We start from the raw sequence: 8,908 nt of genomic DNA on the forward strand, positions 1-8,908 counted from the left end.
GTTTAGGAGTGATAAGGGAAGAATTTGTTTGTTTGTCAGTTAAACTCATTGATGGTGATATGTGTCAGGGCTCTTTATATCACTGTAAGCAATTGCAGACACCTGTGCTAATTAGTTTGGCAGGTGTGTCCAATGAAAGGCAAGACTACTTAAGAAGGCTGTCTCACATTATTAAGCAGCCTACATTTTCTGCCAAAATGGGAAAGAAAAAGGATGTGTCGGCTGCTGAGAAGCAACAAATTGTGGAGTGTTTAGGTCAAGGCATGACTACAATCAACATTGTGCGATGATCAGGATGAAGTGTCTTGGCAATCAAGAAGTATGTAGCTGATTCACAGTACACACGTGTGCGTGCTGATAAGGGCAAATTGAGGACTCTTTCCTACAGGCAATTACGTCAGGTTAAAAGAGCAGCGGCAAAAAAGCCTTGTCCTAGCAGCAGACAAGTTTTTGAAGCTGCTGGTGCCTCCAACGTCCCCCGAACAACAAGATGCAGGGTCCTTCAGAGGTTGCAGCTGTGCATACGCCATCCTGTCGACCTCCTCTATCCACTTCACACAAGCAGAAACGGCTCCAGTGGGCCAAACATTACATGAAGACTGATTTCAAAACTGTTTTGTTCACGGATGAGTGCCGTGCAGCGCTCGATGGTTCAGATGGATGGAGTGGAGGATGGCTGGTTGATGGACACCACACACAAACACGGCTACAGCGCCAACAAGGAGGAGGTGGAGTAATGTTTTGGGCTGGAATCATGGGGAGAGAGATTGTCGGCCCCTTTAGGATCCCTGAAGGCGCTAAAGATGAACTCCATAATGTATGTGGATTTTCTTAAACAGCACTTCCTGCCATGGTTCATGAAGAAGAACCGTGTATTTCACAGCAAGATAATTTTTTTGCATGATAATGCACCATCTCATGCTGCACATAAAACATCTGTATCTCTGGCTGATATGGGCATAAAAGGGGACAAACTTATGGTGTGACCCCCATGCTCCCCTGACCTCTACCCCATTCAGAACCTCTGGAGCATCATCAAAAGGATTGTCTATGATAGCGGGAGGCAGTTCACATCTAAGCAACAGCTCTGGGAGGGTATTCTGTCCTCATGCAAAACAATTGAAGCAGAGACCATCCAAAACCTGACAAATTCAATGGACGAGAGAGTTCAGAAGCTCCTTTCGAACAAGGGGTCCTATGTGAAAATGTAACATCACCTAGAATAAAGTTTTGAGTTGAAAACTGTTTGATTTCAGTTTCTAATAACCTGCTAATGCTTATAATTTCAAAAATGACCATTTTTTTGGTCTTTATTAAAATGAAAAGGTTGATGGAAAAGTTTGGGGGATCTAAGAGTGTGGCAACCCAGTAGTCATGATTACTTCAAATTCTGACAATATGAGGGTCATGTTGCAGGTAGTGCAGCAAGAAGGCACTTATGAGTCTTGCGCATCTCGGAGCCCCAAAATTATTTTCCGGGCTAGATGCAGCTAAAAATTATTATTAATTTTAAATCTGATGGAGCTTAGTATAGATGGCCTAATAGTATCAGTGCTGCACACTGCTACAAAGCCCAAATTATTTTCCAGTCAAGATACAGATAAACATGATTAGTAATTTTAAATCTGGTGGAGCTTATTATAGATGGCCTAATAGAATCAGTGCTGCACACTGCTGCAAAGCCCAAATTATTTTCCAGCCAAGATACAGATAAACATGATTAGTAATTTGAATGCTTAAAACGGTTGGTAGGGTGATTTTAACCAATCATCAAGCTTTTACTCTCCCCAGGATGACACAGGGGTAGAAAAGTCGTTTCGGATCCATGATTTGTTCATCTTTATGAACGCGAGTCTGTCTACATTATCAGTGGAGAGCCGCGTGCGCTTATCTGTCAGCACACCACCAGCAGCGCTGAACACACGTTCAGACAGAACGCTGGCTGCGGGGCATGACAAGATCTCCAAGGCGTAAGTGGCTAGCTCCGGCCATTTATCCAGATTGGAAGCCCAAAAAGAGCAAGGGTCCAGTGACACAGTCATGGCTTCAATGTTTACTTGGAGATACTCCTGTACCATCGTCTCTAGGCGTTGACTATGTGTCAGACTTCTTGTCTCCTGTGGCCTTGCAAAGGATGGGCTAAAAAAGTGGTGAAATGATTCCGCAAAATTGATGTTACCAGCAGATACTGTGGTTCTGTTACGGTTTGAGTGCTGAACAGTTGACGGTCCCACGGTTGGCAAGTTGGAACTGTGAGATTCACTACGTGCACCACTCGTGTTTTGTGGAGAAGCACATGTAAGATTCTGCAACAGTCTCTGCTGATACTCCTGCATGCGTGCATCCCTTTCTATGGCAGGAATAATTTCTGCAAATTTACTTTTGTACCGGGGATCTAACAGTGTGGCAACCCAGTAGTCAGGATTATTTCTAATTCTTACAATTCGAGGGTCATGTTGCAGGTAGTGCAGCAAGAATGCACTCATGTGTGTTACGCATCCAGGAGCACCAAGTCCCTGTTGTGTTGGTGGCGAGGTAACAATCATGCTTCCTTCCTCTGTCCTCTCCCCCCAACCTCGCACAACAGAAATGTGATCAAGGTCTCCCTCATCTGATGAGTCTTCCATCAGTTCGTCCTCCACTTCTTCCTGGGCTCCTGCACCTTCCTCACTAGTTTGGCTGCTACCATGCGCCCTAGTAAAACCATCTCCCCCACCCTCACATGCCTGCCGCCTTGGTGCTGCCGACCGTCTGGACCTTGCAGATGTTAGCCCTTCCGCATACAACTCCTCCTCCTTTACTTCCTCCACCTCCTCTTGTGTCACCACCTGACTCCGAATTCTGTTTAACATGTGCTCCAGCATGTAAATCACCGGAATAGTCATGCTGATAATGGCATCGTCAGCACTAAACATCTTCGTCGCCATTTCAAAACTGTGCAGAAGGGTGCATAGGTCCCTGATCTGAGACCACTCCTCCAGCGTGATTTGCCCCACCTCTGGATCTCGTTGGCCCAGGCTATACGTCAGAACGTATTGCACCAGGGCTTGTCGGTGCTGCCACAGTCGCTGGAACATGTGCAGAGTTGAATTCCACCGGGTAGGCACATCGCATTTTAGCCGGTGAAGTGGCAGGCCCAACGACTTCTGTAGAGATGTAAGTCGCTGAGTTGCGGGATGCGAACAGCGGAAGTGAGCACACATCGACCATGCCCTCTGCAGAAGGCCATCTAGTCTGGGATAGTGGGCTAAAAATTGCTGGACAACCAGGTTCAACACGTGAGCCATACAAGGCACGTGTGTGACATTGCCTCGGCGAAGGGCCGCACCCAGGTTTGCAGCATTGTCGCACATGGCCTTCCCTGGTTTCAGGTCCAGTGGAGACAACCATTCATGAAATTGGTTCTCCAGAGCTGACCACAACTCCTCAGCTGTGTGACTCACATTTCCCAGACATTATAATGTAAAAACCGCCTGATGACGTTGAGCCCTACTGCCAGCATAGTAAGGAGGTGTGCAGGATCCCTTCTGCGCAGTTAGAAAGCTTGTGACATGACCAGACAGGCTTTGGGTGCAGGTGGAAGACCGAGAGGAGGTTGAGGAGGCAGAAGCAGTGGAGGAACTTTGACATAAAGAGGATTGACGCACAACTCGTGGGGACGGCAAGACTTGGACAGCAGCCCCTTGTCCTGCTGTCACCATAGTTACCCAGTGCCCAGTCAGCGACATGTAACGCCCCTGTCCATGCCTACTCGTCCAAGTGTCTGTCGTGAAATGCACCCTGTCACACACAGAGTTTCTCAAAGAAGCGGTGATGTTGTGTGCGACATGCTGGTGGAGCGCAGGCACACCTTTCTTTGAGAAGTAGTGCCGACTGGGCATCTGGTACTGGGGCACTGCGACGGACATAAGGTCTCGAAAATCCTCTGTGTCCACCAGGCGGAAAGGCAGCATTTCTGTAGCCAAGAGCTTGCAGATGGTGAAATTCAACCTCTTAGCTTTCTCATGGCTAGGAGGAAATGGTCTTTTACTTGTCCACATCTGAGGGACCAAGGGCTGGCTATTGTGCTTAGACGGGGTTGATAAGGGTGTCCCCGGCAAACTGCCGGTCTGTGAGGAAGATGCAGGCGGACATGTTAGGTTGCCTTGATCCAAAGGTGGTGCTATCGATGTCGGACAGCACTCAACATCAGCTGGTGTTACCACCTCCAAAGAAAATGATGACCTGCCAATCACGCTGGCTGTTGCGGGTAAAGAGGTGGCAGGTCTGCGCCCCAAAACAGGTGTGACTGCTGTCCCCCCAGTCACAGAGGATGAAGAGGCCGCGGATGCACAAGGTATGGCAGACGGTGGTTGGCCCGGCCGGCTAGGATGCATTGTAGCACACTGAGCTTCCCACTGCAACTTATGCTTCATGTCCATGTGCCGGTTCATGCATGAAGTACTCAAACTATGTATTTTTTGGCCTCTACTTAGCTTTTGCTGACAAATGTTACAGATAACACGAGTTGGGTCATATTTATCGATCTGAAAAAATGCCCAGGCTATGCAAGGCTTAGCATCCATGCGACCTGAAGAGCCACCACGACTTGTGGTGAGAGGCAGAGTTGTGTTTGAGGATGCAGTTGTTGACGTGCTTCCAGTACTACGTCTCTGTCCAGGAACGCGCAACCTGACCTCGTCGTCACTAGCATCTTCCTCCACCTCCTCTGCTGACCTCATCTCTTGGCTGACTGTGGGTTGACAGTAAGTGGGATCTCCAACCTCATCATCATCACCCTGTGCGTTATCACACCCGTCTTCCTCAGAGCCAACCTGTTCCTGCCCTGACAAAAAACTAAAGTTGTCGCTCCAATCAGGTATTTGAGTCTCATCATCGTCTTCCTCATTGTCTCCACCAACAGGAGTTACAGTTTGGGAATGAGGGTCTACATTATGGTCAGAACCTTCTGCGTCTGGTCCTGGATCCGACTCATAAAGATTCTGGGCATCAGTGCAGATCATTTCCTCGTCTGGATTCACAGAAGCGCTGGAGTCGACCTCTGATTCCCAGGCTATAGTATGAGTAAACAGCTCTGCAGACTCAACCATCTGTTCTACCTCATACTCAGACGGGCAGCTGGAGATTTGGGAGCTGTGAGGAAGCAAGTGCGATTGGGGTGACACCTTTGAGGACTGGAGTATTTGTGATGTTGAAGTTGATGTGGAGGAGAGCCCACTTAAAGGAGCACTTGATATCCGTTGAAGCACCTGCTGTTTTTGTGCCTCATCTGGAATTTGTAGCGATTGGAGTGGCCGTAAGAAAGGGATCTTATCACATTGTCCGCTAAAAGAAGTAGACATTTTAGTTTGGCTGGAAGATGGTCTTTCTTCTGCAGATGTTACTGTTGCTTTAACACCTACCCCATGGACACAACCTTTTATCCCCTTCCCAACACGCCTATTCCCCTTTCCACCAGCAGCAGGCCTTTTTCCACTCATTTTGGTGGTTAACTAATTCACAACTCTGGAGTTGTTTGCACAAAAAAACAATGGATGGGAACCGAGCAGAGCTGAGTGGCTAAACTGTGGTATTAGGCCAAAACTATTGGCTGGGTTAGATGCAGAAAAAAATTATATTCATTTTGCAACTTGATGGAGGTCAGTATAGATGGACTAATAGAACAAGTCCCACACACAGCTAGAAGCCCAAATATTTTTTCAGAGTTAGATGCAGAAAAAAATTGTATTCAGTTTGCAACCTGATGGAGGTCAGTATAGATGGACTAATAGAACAAGTCCTACACACAGCTAGAAGCCCAAATATTTTTTCAGAGGTAGATGCAGAAAAAAAATATATTCAATTTGCAACCTGATGGAGGTCAGTATAGATGGACTAATAGAGAAAGTCCCACACACTGCTAGAAGGCCAAATATTTTTTCAGAGCTAGATGCAGACAAAAAATTATTTTTAATTTGCAAACTGATGGAGGTCAGTATAGATGGACTAATAGAGAATGTCCCACACACTGCTAGAAGGCCAAATATTTTTTCAGAGCTAGATGCAGAAAAAAATTATATTCAGTTTGCAACCTGATGGAGGTCAGTATAGATGGACTAATAGAGAAAGTCCCACACACTGCTAGAAGGCCAAATATTTTTTTCAGAGCTAGATGCAGACAAAAAATTATTTTGAATTTGCAACCTGATGGAGGTCAGTATAGATGGACGAATAGAGAAAGTCCCACACACTGCTAGAAGGCCAAATATTTTTTCAGAGCTAGATGCAGACAAAAAATTATTTTTAATTTGCAACCTGATGGAGGTCAGTATAGATGGACTAATAGAGAAAGTCCCACACACTGCTAGAAGGCCAAATATTTTTTCAGAGCTAGATGCAGATAAAAATTATTTTTAATTTGCAACCTGATGGAGGTCAGTATAGATGGACAAATAGAGAAAGTCCCACACACTGCTAGAAGGCCAAATATTTTTTCAGAGCTAGATGCAGAAAAAAATTATATTCAGTTTGCAACCTGATGGAGGTCAGTATAGATGGAATAATAGAACAAGTCCCACACACAGCTAGAAGCCCAAATATTTTTTCAGAGGTAGGTGTAGAAAAAAATTATATTCAGTTTGCAACCTGATGGAGGTCTGTATAGATGGATTAATAGAACAAGTCCCACACACAGCTAGAAGCCCAAATATTTTTTCAGAGGTAGATGCAGAAACAAATTACATTCAGTTTGCAACCTGATGGAGGTCTGTATAGATGGATTAATAGAACAAGTCCCACACACAGCTAGAAGCCCAATATTTTTTCAGAGGTAGATGCAGAAAAAAAATATATTCAGTTTGCAACCTCATGGAGGTCAGTATAGATGGACTAATAGAGAAAGTCCCACACACTGCTAGAAGGCCAAATATTTTTTCAGAGCTAGATGCAGACAAAAAATTATTTTTAATTTGCAACCTGATGGAGGTCAGTATAGATGGACTAATAGAGAATGTCCCACACACTGCTAGAAGGCCAAATATTTTTTCAGAGCTAGATGCAGATATAAATTATTTTTAATTTGCAACCTGATGGAGGTCAGTATAGATGGACTAATAAAGAAAGTCCCACACACTGCTAGAAGGTCAAATATTTTTTCAGAGCTAGTTGCAGAAAAAAATTATATTCAGTTTGCAACCTGATGGAGGTCAGTATAGATGGACTAATAGAACAAGTCCCACACACTGCTAGAAGCCCAAATATTTTTTCAGAGCTAGATGCAGAAAAAAATTATATTCAGTTTGCAACCTGATGGAGGTCAGTATAGATGGACTAATAGAGAAAGTCTCACACACTGCTAGAAGGCCAAATATTTTTTCAGAGCTAGATGCAGAAAAAAATTATATTCAGTTTGCAACCTGATGGAGGTCAGTATAGATGGACTAATAGAACAAGTCCCACACACTGCTAGAAGCCCAAATATTTTTTCAGAGCTAGATGCAGAAAAAAATTATATTCAATTTGCAACCTGATGGAGGTCAGTATAGATGGACTAATAGAATGATGCTATGCCCAAAAGATTTTACTTCACTAGGTGCAGTAAAAAAATTGGTATTCTATACACAGGTGGTATATCTTGCAACACAGATAGGCTACTCCACTGACTAACACACTCTGCAATAGGCCAAAAAGGATTAGCTTTGCTAGATTCAGCCAAATCCTGTGAAAAAAACTTGCACAGCACTGGCACAGACCTGCCTGGCAAAAACTGATAGGAACTGATGTAACCTAGTCCTGAAAAGGACTGCAATTACAATTAGTCTTTACTCCCACAATCTATCTATTTAGGAGCACATACCTGCCTGATAAAAGTCGTAGGAAATGCTGTAACCTAGTCCGTAAAAGGACTGCAATCACAACTATTCCCTACTCCCAAGCTATCTGTAGATTTGTGCGAAAATTGGCTTGAAATTAACAAGGTATAGCGCACACAGCAACAGCGGTGCCGTCTAACACGCAGCTGCAGCAGTGAGAAAATGGTGGCGACGGGGAAAATGGCTTGGTCTTATAGGGCAAGGACATGTGACATACACTGCCAATGACACATGCCCTTGCTTGTGTGAAAAAAAGCACTTCGCTCCGTGTGTGCGCTGCTGATAGGCTGACAGATTGCACCTCCCCACTGTAAATGCGGGAAAGAGAAAAAAAAATGGAGATCTTCATTATTCCTGCAGAGATCCATCCCCTGCCCCTCCCCCCACCCCGCTGTACACTCAAACTGCGTATTAACATTAATTTTCATCATTACTGAGAAAAAATCCAGTTATGATTTTGGTGCACGAACAGTTATCGAACATAACCTCGAACAGCCAAATTTTTCTCAAATCGTTCGTGTTCGCCGAACGGCTCGAACACCGCCCAAAACAGCTCGAATTTGAGATTGGCGAACAGCTCGAGTCGAACAACGCTCATCTCTACTGTTTATAAGACCCAACTCCACCCAAATGCCACAGAATATATCTTTTACAAGTCTTCATCACCGATTGCTAATCTGCACTCTCTTGTTCGATGGGTGTCGGTGGTTGGAGGTCTGTGCCTTCTTTCTGGGCATAATCGCCAACCTCCCACCTTGACTGATATGGATGATGTATGCTATGTCATTAGCCCTTGCGAAACCTCCTTATGTGTAGATGAACTGTAGGCCTACTACGGGCAAAGAAAAGCTCTGTAATGCGCATACGTTGGCGCCAACTTCACTTCCTGTTAATAGTCGTCAGCCTATGAAAGGACATAGTGGGAAAGAGTAACGTGCAGATGTGAAGGCCTGAGCTTCAACTATACAGGTGCAAGATTCACAAGGATCTGTAGATGACGTAGGGTGCGTCATCCATCTATCACTGTACAAGGTATGATAATCCGCTAGATTACATAG

Source organism: Phyllobates terribilis, unplaced genomic scaffold (genome assembly GCF_046119375.1).
Source record: "Phyllobates terribilis strain yellow unplaced genomic scaffold, ASM4611937v1 Scaffold_12__6_contigs__length_324123572, whole genome shotgun sequence".
NCBI lineage: Eukaryota > Metazoa > Chordata > Amphibia > Anura > Dendrobatidae > Phyllobates > Phyllobates terribilis.